We start from the raw sequence: 17200 nt of genomic DNA on the forward strand, positions 1-17200 counted from the left end.
ATGGGATTAGAAAGTGTTCTAGTTTCATTCTTTTATAAGTGGTTGACCAGTTTTCCCAGCACCACTTGTTAAAGAGATGTCTTTTCTCTATTGTATATTCTTGCTTCCTTTGTCAAAGATAAGGTATCCATAGGTGTGTGGATTTATCTCTGGGCTTTCTATTTTGTTTCATTGATCTATATTTCTGTCTTTGTGCCAGTACCATACTGTCTTGATGACTGTGGCTTTGTAGTAGAGCCTGAAGTCAGGCAGGTTGATTGCTCCAGTTCCATTCTTCTTTCTCAGGATTGCTTTGGCTATTTGAGGTTTTTTGTATTTCCATACAAATTGTGAAATTATTTGTTCTAGCTCTGTGAAAAATACCATTGGTAGCTTGATAGGGATTGCATTGAATCTATAGATTGCTTTGGGTAGTATACTCATTTTCACTATATTGATTCCTCTGATCCATGAACATGGTATATTTCTCCATCTATTAGTGTCCTTTTTGATTTCTTTCACCAGTGTTTTATAATTTTCTATATATAGGTCTTTAGTTTCTTTAGGTAGATATATTCCTAAGTGTTTTATTATTTTCGTTGCAATGGTAAATGGAATTGTTTCTGTTTTTTTAGTTCTTAATTCTTTAGGATCATAAAGAGAAAGGGGAAGGAAGGTATAGATACAGGTATAGGAATAGAAAAAGAAGGATGTGATACAGATCTATCACTCTCTCTTGATTTCATGTAGAGGTGTTTACTTAAATTTCATGTTTTTTGGAAAAGAATATAAAGATTGACATTTCTTTCCTATAATAAATAATTCTTAATAATCTAGTCCTACATTTCCTCTTGCCTAAGCTTAATTTATCACTTTTAAAGTTTAATTCTACATATGAATAATTTTCACACATTCTTATATTGGGATTTTCTACTAACATATTCTTTCTTGAGAAGAAAAACTGGTCTTTTTCTGGTGTATTCTCCAAAATATTTGCAAGATTTTCTTAGGAGAATTTGCTCTTAATCAGGATACAATTAGAGTTCTCCTCTAAGATCTTAATCTGAAAAGATGGGTGGTGAAATTTTATAATTTTGTATTAGTTTAGTTATTGTGCCATAAGATAGGTGGGAGGAAGCTAAGGTTGAGTTCAACAGCTAACTGACTCTTCATTTAAATTCTTTATACTTGTTGACAATGCCTAGGACTAATGAATTATCAGAGCTTTTGCGGGTTTTGTTTTGTTTTGTTTTTGGAGCTTAGAAACACTGCTTCACTGTGGTTAAAATCTTTTCTAGCATTTATTAGTAATAAATCATTTTAATATGATTGATGTAAAAAAAAAGCCATGTCTTAGGAATATCTGTGTCCTGCCACTGAAGACTTTTAAATTGTTATAATGAAGCCTTCCTTGTGGTACTATGTGAAGTTGCTCATCAGATATTTTCTGTGACCTGTCTATTACTTATAGATATGTGTGTTGTATAATTATGTACATGTGGAAGTGGAAGTGTTTGTTGCTCAGTCGTGCCCCACTCTTTGCAACCCCGTGGACTGTAGACTGCCAGGCTCTTCTGTCCATGGAATTCTCCGGGTAAAAATACAGGAGTGGGTTGCCATTCCCTTCTCCAGGGGATCTTCCTGACCCAGGGATTGAACATAGGTCTTCTCCATTGCAGGCAGATTCTTTACCATATGAGCTACTAGGGAAGCCCACATGTACACAGAGGGAGAGGCAAGTTTTACTGGGACTCTAAGAGTGTCACTTATTTTCAGCAACGTCATACTGGTACCGCTGGAAAAAATGAGTTGAAAAATTGCTTTTAGTCCTTTGTACTTTGCACTATTTATAGCACAAATGATTAAAAAATATTGAATTATAAGATTAAGAAAAATTATTTGAGCCCCTAAGGAAAAAAAAAAAAAGCTGATTAAAATTGTCTTTCATTTTTGAAGGCATGTGAAATATACATTTGTGTTTATATATATATATGTATAAGCATAGCTGGATAAAATTTATAAATAAAAACACTTGAAAGAAATATGTCAAATATAGTTTAGTTGGTAAGTGGAACTGTGGATTTTTTTTTTTTACTTTTGTCTTTTTAGAGATTTTTTACAATAAATGTATACTACTTTTATACTAAAAAATATATTACTCTTAAGAGTGATAATTACAGCATCTAAATTTGTGTTTTATTGCTTTATACTTTTCCTGTACATTATGTGATGTGTGAAGACATTGTTTAGAGATATCCTATGGCCTGTCAGCATAAGAATATTGTGGACACATTTGTGAGGTCTCACCATAGTGATAGTGAAGTCGCTCAGTTGTGTCCGATTCTTTGCGACCCCATGGACAGTAGCCAACCAAGCTCCTCCATCCATGGGATTTTCCAGGCAAGAATGTTGGAGTGGGTTGCCATTTCCTTCTCCAGGGGATCTTCCCGACCCAGGGATTGAACCCGGGTCTCCCGCATTGTAGGCAGATGCTTTACCGTCTGAGCCACTCAGCATGGAAGAAGCTAAACATACTTGTGTGGCATTCCATTAGTTGTTTGTGACTGAGATTCTTTCAGTTCAAGCTATTGAAAGCTAATATTAGGGAAAAAACTTAGAAAACTCTTGGACATATTCAGTAAAATTGAAAGAAGAAATAAACTAATTTTAAAATATTAGGACCTCTTTAAATAATATCAGGACCCAAAGAACAGACAAATTTGACACATCAAAAAATAAATTTACATTAAAAAAGATACAGGTGCTCTGTGGGAAAGTTTAAGGATTCTAAATCTAATTTTTAAAAAAGATATAATATACATTTATGTAAGTCAACAGTAATATAATGTGTTAAACTTGACCAATATTTGGCAACATAGTAATATTTATCAAGAGAAATACTTAAAACCCTCTAAAACAGTTAATTGTGGCCAAAACAATATCTTCAAGTCTTAATAACCCAGTAATTCAACATTTAGTAATGTATTTTAAGGAAATAATAAAAAATTCTTATGAAAATTTATGCACACACACGTGTATGACATCAATAATTATAATATTAAACTTTGGAATACTCTTAATTTACAGAATTAGTAAAGAAAATTATGCTATATAATCATGAAGTAATGTTGGGAGAATTAAGCCAAGTTTTTAAATAATTTTATTTCCATGGGAAAATATTCACTATAACAATGTTAAAATGATAAAAGAGATCCCTAAACTATATATTCAAATAGTTTTAATTTTGTCAATGTATATAAATATGTGGCATTTGATGAAAACTTATATCTAGAAAAGATTTATTTCTACATGGCTGAGCAAAAGTAACCAGGGTCCTCTTTTTATATAATTGATAGCTGCAAACATTTTATTGAGTCAGAAATATAAAAACTCAAAATCTCTTGAGATAATTGGAATTAAGATAGGGAAAATTAGTGTTAACATGCCCTGGTATAGAATTTGACACCAAACAGCTATGGTGGTAGCTTTTTAAATGTCAGAGTAGGTTAACTGCAAATGCATTTACCAGAATTCCCTTCCTTAAGTTGAATCTGGTTGAAGGTTGGGAAATTTGCTGCATCAATTCCACACTGTAAATCATGGGTTTATTTCCCAACCATCAATTCCACTTTGTAAATCATGGGCAGTCTTTGCTCTCACACAGGTCAGTGTAAGGTTACACAATCCTCAGCTGGACCTGTTATCCCTACAGCTCCTGAGGTTCTCTCCTTCCATTTTATAAAATCCTGAGCTAGTTTCCTGTATGTTTCCATGATGTAGCACACCAGCTTTTCTGCTGGCCACTTGCACTATCTGAATTGGAGATCTGGAGGCAAACAGAGACCAGTGTATGTTCCAGAGAAAGACAGATTCAGGTTTTAAGTTTACACTCATTGGTTCACTCATCCTCATGGGTCACTTGGTCTCATGGGTTCTAGTTTGTTTCGTTCACACCATGTCCATCTCTTCTTCCCAGCTGCCAGCCCTGCTGACCTGTGGCTTTGTGCCAGACTCAGATGCAACAGATTGATTGACACCAACTGCTTAAAAGAACTCCCACAGGTCAGGAAAGGTCTAATCCAACCCTCCAATCTATTGGATCTCAGTAGTTCTGCATCTCTGGGTGAATCCTAAAAAACTACAGTTAAATGTGTTAGCCCTGCTGATCTTCCCATTTGTCAGTGTTAATACTTATCATATTCAACATGCTAATCAGTTTTCACTAGTGTCATAATGTATATATGCTCATTTAGCAAGAGAAAATTGTAATTACACTATTGTATTGTCAGTGAAGGAGGACTTGGTGTAAAAAGGCCACTGTTATGTAAAGAGTATAAAAATCACATTTCTGAAAAGTAATGTGAAAGGATACCGTTGCCTCCCTCCTACTAGATTTTTCTGTCACCTTCCCACAAACATCTATGTTCTTGGGGAGAGTTTTCTGCCTTTTCTGACATACTTTAAGAATTAGAAACACTTATCCATAGTGGGCTGAAAAGTGGTTTCTGACATCAATTCTATTCTTTCCCCTCTTTGCTTGGGAAACTATTCCTGGGAATCATTGATGTTCTGTTTGAAGCCTGACCTAGATATATTCATCTTAACTTCTAATTTTACCACTTCTTAAGGAGTAGGAAGCCTACTCTTATGACTTTGGATTTTATTCAAGCAAACACTGTCCTGGGGGGAAATATTCTCAGATGTGTTTCCTTCTGATGTCCATGAGTTTCCTGAAAAAATCTGAATTGCAGGAGGGCAATAGCTTACAATTGTTTTTCTCACTACACATTTATCTTCATTCTCCTCTCAGTTTGGACAACTCTTTGTATCTCTGGAGGCATGAGGAAAGAAGAAAAGGAGATCTTTGTATATATGATATTTCTTTCTGGAGACACGATTAACTTGTCTCAAGGACAACATTTTTTAGATAAATTGCTTTAGTTTAGACATGGGTCCATAAATAGTAAGAATTACAAAGGTCTTGAAGATATAACATAAAAGAATGTTCTGAATCAGGAAATCAGTAACAACCAGCCCCCTGTTGGAAGACACAAATCTATTTTTAAAAATTTGAAACAAGAGAAACATGCATATAAAAATCATGGCTGATCATCCGTTTCTATAGGATTCTGAAATATCGAAGTATCAGCTTTTAGGAGAGCTGAACTATGGCAGAGTTTGCTTTGCTATTCACAAAAACAGAGCCGTGCACCTTCTTTACTTTGTTCCAAATTTTATTGACAGACCTCATCGCAGGGCTACCTCAGTCTAATTGAGAACATTTAAATAGTAATAAATATCTAGGATATTATACTTCATGTAAAGTCAGACAAATCCTGAGTTATTGTCTAGATCCATATGGGAAATATCTTCTTATGATACAGATGGTTCAGCCCTGAAAAATCATGTAACCATTTCTTTTCTTTTTGGTTGACTTGTACGGTCTGTTTTCCAATCTCAGATCTCAGTTTCCCACCAGGACTGAACCTGGGCCATGGCAGTGAAAGCCCAGAGTCTGAACCACGAGGCCACGGGGAAATCTCCATTTTTCTCCTTCTTTTCTCTCTTTTTGGACAAGAGAGAATCCAATAGCAAAAACAGCAAATCATTTAGGTGTAAAATATGCTTCAGTTACAATAATCCAGTAGATTTAATCATGAAAACATTAGGCCTCTAATTAAAGGACAAAGATCATTTTATCATAAAATATTGCAAAGGTTTAACCACTACTCAGAATAGAGACCCTGCACACTGAATACTGAGCTATTGCTCCAAGGGGGAAGTACAGTTCCTGCAAACTTCTGGTCATATATTTTTTCAACTGAAATATCTTTTGTGTTAGATAGGTTGAGTTGTCAAATTCTTGTTTAAAAAAAAAAATGTTTTTCTCTTTCACGTAACTCTCTTCCTGTGTAACACTGCATGCATGTGTGCTCAGTCATGTCCTGCTCTTTGTAACACCATGGACTGTAGCCCACAAGGCTCCTCTGTCCATGGGATTTCCCAGTCAAGGATATTGGAGGGACTGCCATTTCCTTCTCCAGGGGATCTTCCCAATCCAAGGGTCAAACCTGAGTCTCCTGCATTGGCAGGGGGATTCTTTACCACTAAGCCACCAGGGAAACGCACATTTGCCACTAAGACTTTTTAATTTCATGTTTTGAGGTTTTTATTATTCCTGTACATTTTGTGTAACCCTTGGTAATTGAGGCAGTTTATTTACACTTGCACATTGAGAAATTATTAATTCACTCATGCATTTTGCAAAGACATTCATGCATAGGCACATTTTTTAAGATAAAGATGGCAACCAAAATGGAGAAGTTAGGAATTTTAGGGCTGTTAATGAGCTGGGGAAATTGTCAAAATCAAAATCAACTTTTACAGAACTCTGGAATCTAGTCAAATATTTGCAACTACCAAAGGGAAGTTTATTGAAGAAATAGACTTCTCTTTTACAGAAAGAAACACTGTGGCATTTTAAATTGTCCCGTAACTGTGGTGGCCATTAGGAATGCCCACATCTCATTGCTGAGGAACTTTGTAGAATGTTACATGATTTCTGAGAAGAAGTCCATCGTAACTGTTACTCTTATTCTTCTCTAGGTAATTTAATTTCTAGCTCTTTTAACCATTTTTCTTTGTCTTTGGTTTTCTGCTGGTTGATTATGATATACCTAGATGCAGGTTTTGGATTTGGTATGTCATTAAATTTGGAAAAGTTTTTATAATTATTCAAATATTCTATATATAAAGTATGTATATATTTGTTTTTCTTTCTTTTTTTTTTGCTATCACTGTGTGTGAATATTGTATCTTTTGAAAATTTCCTATAGTTTCTGGATCTTAGATCTTTGTCATCCTTTTTCTCTTTGCATTTCACTTTGGGATATTTTTATTAACAAGTCTTTAAACTCACTGATTATTTCTTTAGCCATGGTGAATCTGATGAACTACATAAAGGCATTTTTCATTATTTTTATAGTGTTTTGGATTTGTAGAAGTTAACTTTTATCCTTTCTAAGAATTTCTACCTTTCCTTACGGTTCTCATCTATTTCATGTTATCTTTTTTTTTTTTTTTCCCCACTAGACCCCTTAACATATTAATCATAATTATTTAAAGTTTTCTCTCTAATTTCAACATCTGTGTAATATCTGATAAAGGTGTGACTATGATTTTTGCTGAATTTTTGTGTGCCTTATTTACTTATTTTTTTTGTCAAAAACCAGACATATTACATAATGTGAACTGAGGTAAGTGATGTGCAAATGTGAAGATTTATGCTAAGCTGACTAGGAGTTGGCTTTGTTTAATGCTCACTATAGCTGTAGATTTCAGAGACTCAAAATCTTGTAGGGTCCCTTTTTTTTCCCTTCTTGACTTTGGGCTTCCCCCTGTACTCTTCCTCAGAGAGAGGCTGTGTCTTGTAGCATTTCCACCCATAGTTCACTTTTACGATACTAGAACTGTGTTGGTTGTCTGGTAATATATGAGGGAGAGTGCACATTGTGTAATATTTCAATTAAGTCTCCATATTTCACTGGGTTTGTATTTCTGGCATATGCCTTTCCTGAATGCTTTTTCTTGGGCAGCGTTTCCACACTGTAGGTGAGACAGGAAGGCTCAATGGCACTGGCCAGGCTCCAGGATAAGGCTCTAGAAGAGCCATTCATTCTGCAGAGGAGAGCTTTCTATGGAGAAGGCTCTGAATGAGATTTAAAAGGTTTACTCCCCCCTTTACTCTTCCACACCATATGGGATAGTTAATTCAATATTCACTTTGACAGCCTAGTAGATTTCCTGGATATGTAACCTATAAAAGTGTGCCTAGCCCCTCCCATAGCTATCCCTGGTGGTGGGTCACTGGGAGTATCTCACTCTCAAGTTAGTCTTACAGTTTGCAGTTCCAGTGGTTACTGCTCCAGGAAAGAGCTTAGTTGTGACACTTTGGATTCTCCTTTCTCACTCAATTTTGGGATGGTGGTTTTTCCTACACATGTGATTTTTCTTACAGGTACAAGAAAACTCATTGAGTTTCTTTTTGCTTCAGTTTTCCTTCTTGTAAGGATGAGAGTGATGACTTTTAAGCTCTTTACATATTGGAATTGACACCAAAATTTTCATTTTAATTAAAAGTGTGTTTTTTTAAATTTCCAAATATTTTGATGTATCTCAAATATTTGGAAAAAAAGTATCTTCCAGATACTTCTTTATACTGATTATTAGTACTTTGAGATAATAATTTGTATTATTGCTTTGGTTTTAAACGTATTAATATGTGTTTTTGGACTGAGGATGTTGTTTATTTGGGGTAATATTCTATTCAAGCTTAAAAATGTTTATTTTGCTTTTATTGGATTTTGTATTCCGTAGGTGTCAATTGGATCAAGTTAGCTATGAATGTTTGTACTTTTGATACAAGATTCTAAACTATTTCCTCTTTCAATGAAAATATCATATAGTGGTTTTCTTCCATCCTTTCCTTCCACATTTGTTACTTGAATAAAGAATTCAGAAATGTCTGGAAGGGTGACTGCAGGGCCTAGAATTGAAAGATTTGCCCTCTGTCCTCTTCAAAATGCCTAAAACTTTCTTGCTGAAATAAGCAAATCACAGCTGAATTTCCTTCTTGTATTTTTTTTTGTAGTTTCTAGTCTTCAATTTTTACTAAAAAATTTAAAACTTATTCTCAAACTATAAATTAACCCTATCAAAGTTTATCAATTTTAAACTCATTGGCCTATTGCAGAGAAGACCTTTCATGTAGTCATTTTACTTCCTTATTCAGTATATGAAAATCCCTGGTTCACTCAATGTAGTATAATATTCCAGGATAGGAGGCAAAGTCTTTGTCACATTCATGCAAATTTGGGAAACAATGAGTTATGTCTTAGGTCACATCGAATTTGTAATGTGTTGCCTGCCATATATCACAGACATTCAATAATTTTCTACGCATCTCCTGGGTTATTCAACTAATTAAAGTTTTGATAATTAAGGAAGCATTTCCTATTCTGAGGCTGTCAAACATAATTGTGTCAGATGACTCCATAAGTAACATTTAGCTGGTGACTCTAGTCAAACCTTAAATGGTGTCCCAAAGAGGTTCATGTAAAAGCTCTTTATTTTGTGACATCGGCAAACACAAGGTATAAAAAAAGAACACAAGCTGCTTGCACTGAGATGACAGGTGTCTTTCCAATTGTATGCTGAAGAGAAAGGGCATCACTTGTCATATCAAATATAACATATTTAAAACATTGTTTTGTAAAGGCACTGTTTTAAGTTTCTTTTCTTTCCTTCAAATCACAAACCAAAATTAGTAATTCAGGAGAACTTGACTTCATAAATATCTTTTCCATTGGTGATAGTTTTTAGTTTTCTTCTTTTTGATTGGCAAATTGGTAGGCGACATGAGTATGTCTCAAGACACTAATTTGAATTGGGGCAAATATACATTCTAATGATTTTGTTACTGTGTTACAAACTGTGCTACACTCTCATGAAAAAGTTCTCCTGAGGTGTTAAAGGGCATCCCTAGTGACTAGTGGTAAAGAATCCACCTGCCAATGCAGGAGACTCCAGTTGATCCCTGGGTCAGGAAGATCCCCTAGAATAGGAAATGGCAACCCACTCTCACCTGGAGAATCCCATGGACAGAGGAGACTGTCGGGCTACGGTCAATCGGGTCACAGAGAGTTGGACAGGACTTAGGGACTAAACAACAGCAACAACAAATATTAAAAGTTGAGACCAATAGTATTTCTTTAAAAAGTTGATCTATCCTAGAGGCGCCTGCACAAAGTGGATGGAGGAAGCTGGAGAGAGTGAGTAGGAAAAGGAGAAGGTGAGCGCTCACAGTACCCAGTCGGAGGGTGGGCAGGCAGTTTGTATCCAGTTTGTGACTTGATGGTAGCCTCCATGGACCTTGCTGCTGCCTCTGTCTCTATTTAACAGGAGAGGAAGCATTGCAGAGGGGTGGAAAATAGCAGAGCTGCGGATGTTGCTAGAGGAGGAAATCCCCTTTGGCTAGGGGGCCCTGATAGAAGGTTACCAGAACCCAACCCGGGTGGCAGACTACTGTGAAAAGAACTGCATACAGCTACTAGACAAGAGAAAAGCTTTAGAAGAGACCAAGCCTACACAATCCTATCGCTAGCTATTCTTGCTTATCAGATAAATGCATTAGTTAACAGTGCTCCAGTTGCTAGTTACCAATGCTCCAACCCAAGCCTCTCAGCTCTAGATAATGGAGTTTTCCATCAGACTGGACATTTATAAAGAGAAAGTGGCTCAAAGAGAGATTAATATTTTGACCACAAATAAGAATACAACAAGAACTTACAAAATAATAGCTAATGTAAATATGGAGCATCCTGTAAGTTATGTTCGGAAACCTACTGACCACAGAGTTCTGGATAACGTGGGCCATGGTGTCAAGCATGGAAATAACCAGCTTGCAAGAACTGGTGCACTGTCAAGAACAAATCCTACTCCTCAGAAACCACTGCACCCTCCCATGTCAAGCTGGGGAACGTTGGGATGAAATATTCCTTACAAAACCCTGGAACCCGCTCGGTCTCCAGCAGTTCTTAATGACTACATGACAAGTCCTGCTAGTTTCTTTATAAGTCAGAGACTAGGGACACACAGTGGAAGCAACAGTATTGGCATTGCCTACACCCTCACCACCCACTACTGGACCAAGTTACTGATAGTACAGCTCCACCACTGATACCTCCACTGGATGACATTCCTGTGTTTGATGACTCCGCCACCACTGAATTATGAAGTTGAGAAGGCTGCTGTAGTTTGTATAATGACCCATATGCAGTTGGAGATCCTGCTTGGGTGCCCAAGAATTATATTGAGAAAGGTAGGGTACAGGCATCATTGAATTGCTGTAAAGGGAAATAACTCATTATAATATTTTAGAGCTGTGGTCATGTATGGATGTGAAAGTTGGACTGTGAAGAAAGCTGAGCGCCGAAGGATTGATGCTTTTGAACTGTGGTGTTGGAGAAGACTCTTGAGAGTCCCTTGGACTGCAAGGAGATCCAACCAGTCCATTCTGAAGGAGATCAGCCCTGGGTGTTCTTTGGAAAGAATGATGCTAAAGCTGAAACGCCAGTACTTTGGCCACCTCATGCGAAGAGTTGACTCATTGGAAAAGACCCTGATGCTGGGAGGGATTGGGGGCAGGAGGAGAAGGGGACGACAGAGGATGAGATGGCTGGATGGCATCACGACTCGATGGACATGAGTTTGGGTGAACTCCAGGTGATGGACAGGGAGGCCTGCCGTGCTGCGATTCATGGGGTCGCAAAGAGTTGGACACGACTTAGCAACTGAACTGAACTGAAAGAACAGCTGGTCCAGTGTTTCTCCACCTTTTAAATAGTCTTTCAAGCCAAGATGATTTAGTTCCCATACATTCCTAACATGAGCGAGCGTTGCTTATTTTTTATTTATTTTTAAATTGGATATAGTTGATTGACAATGTTATGTTAGTTTCTGGTATATAGCAAAGTGATTCAGTTAATGTGTGTGCATGCTCAGTCACCTCTGACTCTTTGTGACCCCATGGACTGTAATCCATCAGACTCCTCTGTCCATGGAATTTCCTAGGCAAGAATACTGGAGTGGGTTGCCATTTCCTTCTCCATGAAATCTTCCTTACGCAGGTATCAAACCCACATCTCCTGCATTGGCAGGCAGATTTGTTATCAATGAGCCACCTGGGAAGCCTCATGCCATACAGTAGGGCCTTGCTACTTATCTATTTTATATATAGTAGTTTGTGTCTGCTAATCCCAAAGTCCTAGTTTATTCCCACCCTACTCTCTTCCCCTTTGGTAAGCATGGGTTTGTTTTCTATGTTTGTGGGTCCCTTTCTGTTTTGTAGGTGGGTTCATTTGTATCCATTTTTAGATTCCATACATATGTGATATCACATAGTAAAAAAATGTTTGATCTATTCCAATTTCAAAAACATAAAAAAATTGTCTATCCCAATTTCAAATGTATCTCAACAAGAAGGACAAAAAATAAGTTCCTTTGTGATATTTTTTTTAAAGTCCCATTTTATAGGATATTTTACTATTAATATCAGCATATATTAGGTTTATCATATACATATTAGTGTCATCAAATATGTGTATCTAGAAATTTATGGTTATGATCACAAATGCAAATTATAAAAATCATTTTTCACACATTTAAAAGAGATTTATTTATTTTTAGTTTTGGCTGCACTGTGTCTTTTTTCTGTGTATGGGCTTTCACTAGTTCCGGTGAGAGGGGGTTACTCTTTGTTTAGGTCCACAAGCTTCTTACTATGGTGATTTCTCTTGTTGCAGAGCCTGGGCTCTAGGGCATGAGAGCTTACTAGTTGCAGTGGCATGGGAGATCCTTTTGGACCAGGGATCGAACCCATTTCTCCTGCATTGGCAAAGGATTCTTAATAACTTGACCCTCAGGGACGTCCCTAAAAATCATTTTTAAACAAGAGGAATTTTACTTCATTCCTATGTTGTTATAAGTGATGGATTGCGTTTACTTCCATAATTCCTTATAAAACAGAAATTTGCCCCGAGATTATGCATAAAATAGGAGAAATGCATTCTAAAAGCCCTTATATAGAAATACTAACATACATTTTACAGTATGTATTAGGTTTGTTTTCTTAGAACTGTTATGGAAATAATTCTAATGTAGGAGGATTCAGTACAAACAAGTTTTAGAAAATGTGCCTCAATGAATGAAACATACCGGTGGAGGTGTTGGTATTTATCATCATGGCAGGTGAAAGGAAAATCTGTTGCAGTCTTTCTAGATACTTCCTGCGCATCTCGCGAGGCAAGATAAGTAGTTCTGAAAACTTCACATCAGACCTATTTCCTTTTATGTGTCTATTGGCACTTTTCACTACACAAACCCAAAATATCTTGAGCAGAGTATCAGCTACATGTACGGAATTTAAATTGATCTTTGAGAAGATAAAGGTGTTTGCCTTTAGAGAAGCATATTTGAAATTTTACTTTTCTGTGAAAAGCATAGAAACAAATAATTTAACAACTTGTTGAATAATATTAAAATAATTTAAGAAATCAAAATATTGCTTTCCTTTTGGATATCATTTGTCAGCTTAGATGTCAAAGACTTAAATATATACCAATGAATTTAGTTTAAAAATGTATGGGTTAAGAAACACAGAAAGACATATTTTTTAATCACTGTATTTTTTCTAGTTTTGATTTACAGTCTTTGTGATTTTAAAATGTTTATTCATAGCAGAAATTGTTATATACTTAAAGCGACTCCTTGCTTTCAAATAGAGTAGCTTTAGAAAAAAAGGGAAATGTCACTTGCCTCATAAATGCTGAATGTGATCCTTCCAGCAGGGAGGCAAAGTGATATATGAGTGAGAATGCGATAGGTTTCAGCATTCAGACTAATTCTAGCTGATTATGAAGGTAGGCTTGGGGGCACTTTGCTAAGAATGGTTTTTCTTCTGATGATGTGAGGAGTGGCAGCCTGACTCCATAGTCTATTTTTAATGAAACGAGACTATTTAATGCAACGAGACTAACATTGTACCTTGTCGTGTACAATGGACGACTCCCCATATCCCCCTTTTCCTAAACTGTGGCAACCACCATCATCTACTTGCTACTTCTAAGATTTTGAAATTTTAGATACCTTATTTAAATGAATCATACAATATTTGCCTTCTGCAACTTGCTTATTTTATTTAGCATAATATATTAGGTTCATGGTGTTTTTGTAAATAGAGGTATTTCCTTTTTTAAGACTGAATGGTAATCCATTATATGTGTATACCACATTTTCTTTATCCATTCTTCTGTCAGTGGATATTTGGGTTGTTTCTATATTCTTGCTTTAGTGAATAACGCCACAGTGAACATAGGACTGCAACTATCTCTTCAAGATCCTGATTTCATTTCTTTTGGATATATGCCAAGAAGTAGAATTGCTAAATCATATGGTATATATAATTCTAATTTTTGGAGAAAGCTCCATGTAGCAAATGCACCCTTTTACAGTTCCATCAGTAGTGTACACAGTTTACAAACTCAGCATATCCTTGGTAATAATAATAATTTTTTGGTGATGGCTGTCCTATAGGTGTGAGGTGATGTCTCATTTTGGTGGTTTTGATTTGCAACTTCCTGATGATTAGTGATATTGAGCACCTTTTCATATACCTGGTGGTTATTTGCATGTGTTGTTTGGAGAAATATCTCTTCAGGTCTTATGCCCATGTTTTAATCAGGTTGTTGTTATTTTTATTGCTAATGAGTTGTAGTAGTTTCTTATATATTTTGGATGTTAACCACTTATCAGATAAGTTGTTTACAAATATTTTCTCTCTCTCTAGGTTGCCTTTTCACTTTTGTTTCTTCTATTATACAAAAGTTGTTTTTTATATAGTCCCTGATGTTTATTTTTGTTTTTGTTGCCTATGCTTTTGGTTTCATATCCAAGAATTTGCTAAGACTAATACCAGGTAAGCCTTTTCCTTATTTTTTCCTATGATTTTTAGAGTTTCATGTCTTACACTTGGGTGCTTAATATATTTCAAGTTGCTTTTGCATATGGTATAAGATAGGTGTCCAGTTTATTCTTTTACATGTAGATATCCAGTTTTTCCAGTGCTATTTGTTGAAGAAACTATCCTTTCCCCTTTGGGGTATTCTTGGCACTCTTGTTAACAACTGTGCCTGTGCAGTGGGAAGCCAGAGGACAATGATGGGGGCCTTAGTGGTCCTGGTGTGCAAACTGGTCATCTGATTTGGGTGTTGGAACAAAAGACCAACTGAACCATGTAACAGCTGCTTCCCTCTGAAGTTTCCCTCAGGACAGAGGGAGCTCTGGCACACTAAACTCTGTAGTTTTATCCAATGAAGCAAATGATTAGAAGTCTTGGTGCCAGACTTATCTCAACTTATTATTAAAGTTTAAATGAGTTACAAGCTTAATCCTCTGATAAAATATCTCTTGTAGGGGGGAAATGAAAGAAGGAGATTAAATAGCCAAAAAAAGTTCAACAAATAAAACAAGAAAAAAATCAGTCAAATAATTAATTAAAAGGTGGGGTGAGAAAACACAAATAAAATTTGTATCTATCAAAAAAGAAAGTAAACAAATTTAAAACACATGCAGAAATACAAATACAAGATGATTGCAAATTGTAGGAATGTTACCTGAAAAGATTGGTTAGATTACCTTTGCATGAGTACATGCTAAGTCTCTTCAGTTGTCCGACACTTTGCAACCTTATGGACCATAGCTCGTCGGGCTCCTCTGTCCGTGGAATTTCCAGACAAGAATACTGGGTTGAGTTGCCATGCTCTTTTCCAGAGGATCGTCCCAACAGAGGGATCAAGCCTGTGTCTTTTAAGTCTCCTGCATTGGCAGGCAGGTGTTTTACTACTAGTATCACCTGGGAAGCCCAAAGATTACCTTTAGTTAACAAATTGAGCCATTTAGGGAACTAAAACTTTTTATTGGTTTAACAGTATTTTCAACCATTTAATTGAATGTCTTAACCCTTCCCACAGTTCTGAACCTGCTGCCTCCTCTCATGGAAATGTGAAAATTACTTATATGATTGCCTCGAGCACACATTTTATTATGTTTTTAAGATAACTTCCTGGTACTACATCACACATTCTTAGGATCAAGTTTCCTTTAATAAGTCTTGTACTTTCTAAAAGAAAATTACCCAAAAGTGATAGGATTCAACCATATCAACAGACTTTTGAACAAATAAACTTATAATAAAATAGAGTCACAGACACAGAAAACAAACTTATGGTTACCAAAGGGGAAAGGGGATGGAGGGATAAATCAGGAGTTTGGGATTAACATAAACACACTACTATATATAAAATAGAAAACCAACAAGGACCTACTGGAGAGGACAGGGAACTGTACTTAGTATTTTGTAATAAGCTATAGGGAAAAAGAATATGAAAAGAAAATATATGTATAACTGCCTCACTTTGATATAACTTGAAACTAGCAAAACACCATACATCAACTATGTGTGTGTGCCCAGTGGTTACCAACTCTTTGTGACCCCGTGGACTGTAGCCTGCCACGCTCTCTGTCCATGGGATTATCCCAGCAAGAATATACTTCAATTTAAAAAAAAACAGACTTTTGATAAACATGTTTAATTATTTTTTTTGCAGAAGTTGCATTTTGTTTCTTCTTTTGAACTTGCCAACACTGCATTATGTATAACCCATAGGCCTGTAACATTTACAAGCATCACTTGGTTTTCAAGTGTCCCAGAAATTCTACTGAACATATGGTAGGTGCACACATTTTCCCAGGGCAGAACCAGTATACAACACCCAAGTCAGAATGTGGAGCATGGCTAGGGCTAGAAGTCCCCGAGGTGATGATGTACCTCCCCTTTGCAGAGCAGTTTGATATCGATCATAGAGAAAGAGCAACCAAAAGATACTATTGACAGGGAATTTTTAGCTTTGATGTACTCCATTGTAATTGTCCCTTAACATTTAATGAAAGGAAGAGGTGGTAGAGTGTTAGAAAACCAAGTAGAACAAGTGTGAACAAGTGAAGCGCACAGAGGCATGGACTTTTCCTGTGTGTGTGCGCTCAGTTGTGTCCGACTCTTTGTGACTCCCATGGACAGGCTGCAACCCACCAGCTTCCTCTGTCAATGGGATTTTCCAGGCAAGAATACTGGAGTGGATGCATTTATTCCTCTCGGGGATCTTCCTGACCCAGGGATCGAATCTGCATCTCCTATGTCTCCTGCATTGCTGGCATATTCTTTGCTACCAGGGAAGCCCCCAGTCAAACATATATACATTCAAAAGTAGGAAAAAAACAAACAAACAAAAAAACACCTTGAAAGTCCAGTAATCTCCATAGCAAGTTTTCCTTTAGCTTTTTTCATTCAGTGAAATTTGAAAGAGAAAATAGAATGAATTCTCATTATTAAATTATTGACTAGTTCACAGGAGATATAATAAATTAGGACAAAACAAAATATTTCTCACCAAAAGTGTTCATAGGAATTTCTAGAAATCTGTGCATGTTTAATATAGATACTAGTGAAAAAGGCGGAGAAGGCAATGGCACTCCACTCCAGTACTCTTGCCTGGAAAATCCCATGGACGGAGGAGCCTGGTAGGCTGCAGTCCATGGGGTCGCTAAG

The 17200-nt window shown here is 36.4% G+C and overlaps 1 pseudogene; it reads left to right on the top strand.

The window, feature by feature from the left end:
- The window catches only part of LOC104988325, a 174925-nt pseudogene that overhangs the window by 21718 nt on the left and 136007 nt on the right, over nt 1-17200 (top strand).

The sequence above is a fragment of the Bison bison genome, unplaced genomic scaffold (genome assembly GCF_000754665.1).
Source record: "Bison bison bison isolate TAMUID 2011002044 unplaced genomic scaffold, Bison_UMD1.0 scf7180017864123, whole genome shotgun sequence".
NCBI classification, from domain to species: Eukaryota; Metazoa; Chordata; class Mammalia; order Artiodactyla; family Bovidae; genus Bison; species Bison bison.